The 3,109-nt window shown below is 41.6% G+C and overlaps 1 pseudogene; it reads left to right on the top strand.

Annotated features, from left to right (window-relative positions):
* The first annotated feature begins 1,263 nt into the window (after positions 1 to 1,263).
* LOC119087094 lies at positions 1,264 to 1,842 on the top strand (annotated as a pseudogene).
* The last annotated feature ends 1,267 nt before the right edge of the window (positions 1,843 to 3,109 follow it).

The raw sequence follows: 3,109 nt of genomic DNA, 5'->3' as shown, positions 1-3,109 counted from the left end.
TGCCTCGTGGCGGCAACCCAGGGGCAGTGCACCATTTAACCAACAGTTACCTGAATTCAAACTCAAATACATATTTGGAGGTTCCTTGTCTCATAATATCACATGGCTTTTATGTCATTTTACTTCTTTGTTTACCTCTTATTTTATCCTAACTTTTCATTGTATATATAGCATGTCTTCTAATTTTGTGGTTTTTTTATGGGATTCCAGAGTCTGTACATCAGGAGGTCTCTTCAAAGGCATCTCTTTCATCTGCCTTTTTAAAGCTTTTTCCTTCTGTTTGTTTTGTCCTGTTTCAATGTGTTAGTTTTTGTTTTATCTCATTTTATTTTATTTTATTATTATTCATTAGAAGATTATTTGTTTTCTAAACAGAGACAGCAAGATGGTGTATCTAGATGGAAGGGGACTAGGCAAATTCTTGGGTATTGGAGAGAGAGGAGAAACTGTAATCAGGATATATTATATGAAAAAATTTATATTCTCTGAAAAAAAGGTTTGTAGGTAAAGACTACTAGAAAGATGAGAAAAGAGGAAAGGACTCATATTGTACTCAGACACTGAGACATTTTGCAAACTCTAAGAGGAGCCTTAGTCTGTAAAGAGACCTGAGGCAGAAGAATGTCATAGGTATTCATATCCATAGTCACTGCGATTTGGCTACCAAACACCACTTCCATGGTATTATCACCTGTCTAACCTGGGTGGGCTGTGAACCAGGACAGGATAAAGAATGAATAGGGTCCCTAAGAAAGGTTCATGGTGTGCAGAGTTCCCAGCTACTTCTCTCAGCATGTGTTTTCTCTGCATCCACAGAGTAGATGGAGCAAGAAATAGGTGAGAACCCTGTGCTACAACAATATAGCAATTTTCTAGGAAATAAGGACATCCATCTTATGGTTGAGAAACAGGAAGTAAAGCAGGGGCAGTGTGGGCTTACTAAACAGAAAGCAGGAGTTCACGAATCAAGTGTGAAAAGAAGGTTGGCACTGACCTGACTCTGCAGAACAGGATAAGAATGGAAGTGGGGAGGTTGGACTGGGAAATGGGGGATGGACATACCAAGGTGTGTTTCCTGTGATCCCTGTAATCCTCTTACACCAGACTCCCACTACAGGAAGTCAGATACAGTGATGGCCATATTGTAATAGGCAAATGGAGTAGTATTAAAGCCATTTCTAAAGAAGAGGCTGACTCCCCATATGCAAATGTACCTTCTAGCTCTAAATTAAATCCCCTCCTGGACTTTGGGAGCTCACATCTCTCTCACAGGAGGCTGACCTCTGAGGAAGAGGAGGTGTAGCCTAGAAGATGACACTGTTGGGTCTTCTGTGTCTGGTGACTGCCCTTCCTGGTGAGTGTTACCATTTCATACATGTGTCCATGAGGGGTTGTGACAACCTGTGATTGACAGAATTGTCTCTTCTTGTCTGAAGGTATCCTGTCACAGATACAGCTTCAGGAGTCAGGGCCTGGCCTGGTGAAGCCCTCGCAATCACTGTCCCTCACCTGCTCTGTCACTGGTTACTCCATCACCAGTGATTACTGGAGCTGGATCAGGCAGTCCCCAGGGAAGAAGCTGGAGTTGATGGGGTACATAAGTTATAGTGGTAGCACCAGCTACAACCCATCCCTCAAAACCGCATCTCCATCACCAGAGAAACATCCAAGAACCAGTTCTTCCTGCAGCTGAACTCTGTGACCACTGAGGACACAGCCACATATTACTGTGCAAGAGGCACAGTGAGGAGACTTCAGCATGAGCCCAGACACAATCCTCCCTACAGAGGAGCTCTGGACCAGCAGGGGGTGCTCAGCTCTTACCAAGCACAGGAACGCTAAGAATTTAGAGCTGGGAAGAAAAAAATTCTGGTTTTCTCTGACTTTGCTTCTCATACCCTAAGAGCAGGGAGGCTTTGGGGTCATTTCTCTCTCTGATCATGAAAACTGTGTTTTTGTAATGTCACATTTGCCTATTTTTCATTGTTGCTCTCCTGATGTTGTGGGTGGTAATATTTTACTCTTTTTGGTGGTGAACCTAGTCTTTATCAGCTGTGCCATCTCTGGTCTTAGGAAATTTTTTTTTATTTAACAAAAATGGCTTTTTGAAACTCAGCTGGCCTTGGCATCATACTAATTGTCACATTTAAAAAAATGAATTCTACTTGTGATTCTCCATGCACACCCTCAGATACATCTGTACATCAGAGCACTTGCTAGAGTATTGACACAAGTAAGTTGCTGTTATGCCTAAGGAACGTGTTGTAGACTTAAATGGGTGTCCACACATCACTGCAAGAGTGTTACCAACCCTGTAATGCAGAGCAGGGATTTCAAGTGTTCCATTGTGCATGGCTCTGGTCTAAGGACTTTGTGTTAATCATTCCCAAATTTGGATTGTTTTGTACAAAAAGTACATAGTTTTGCATTGTGGTTAAAAACAAATGCTCATGTGTTTACACAGATAATTACTATTTTTTAAATGTGTCAGTAAAGAAACCACATGTAATTTAGCAAAGAACTATAAGTTATGTGTGTAGATACACCTGGGCCTGCACCATTAGTGTTTGACCTGTGATTGGTGATCTCCTCCTACAGAGTTTCACAGGAATGGATACCTAAGCCAAGTGCAGACACTGAAACACAGTAATTCATCCAAGTGGAAAATCAAATCAGGAGATAAGCGGCCTTATACCATGTGTTAACAAGATTGATACTCAGTTCTGTGATGCTTTTTTCAAATTCTGAATGACCTCTTCGGGAATACTATAAAAACCAAAGATGAGAGATAATGTGTGAAAATATCCCTGAAACTCTCATAAAATCACAAAGCAGGTTGCACAGAGTGCATAGTGGTGGGAGTCCCTAACATCCTGCACTGCTCAGCTTCTCCCCAGTGTTAGGACCTGTTTACCCTAAGGACACCCACAGATAAAATATCAGGCATAAAGATACATGATATCAAAGATGAGGTTTTCAGAGCCAGTCTAACCAGGATTCAGAGACTGTCCTCAGTTGTGAGGATTCTCTAATGTTGACCATGCATCCAACTAAAAGAAAAGGACTTAGAAAAGAAAAAACCAGGAGAAACACATATGCAAACTTCTGG

This window comes from Peromyscus leucopus, unplaced genomic scaffold (genome assembly GCF_004664715.2).
Source record: "Peromyscus leucopus breed LL Stock unplaced genomic scaffold, UCI_PerLeu_2.1 scaffold_1261, whole genome shotgun sequence".
Classification (NCBI taxonomy): Eukaryota; Metazoa; Chordata; class Mammalia; order Rodentia; family Cricetidae; genus Peromyscus; species Peromyscus leucopus.
Note: the sequence above shows the minus strand (reverse complement) of the source record. Positions and strands in the feature narration are given on the sequence as shown.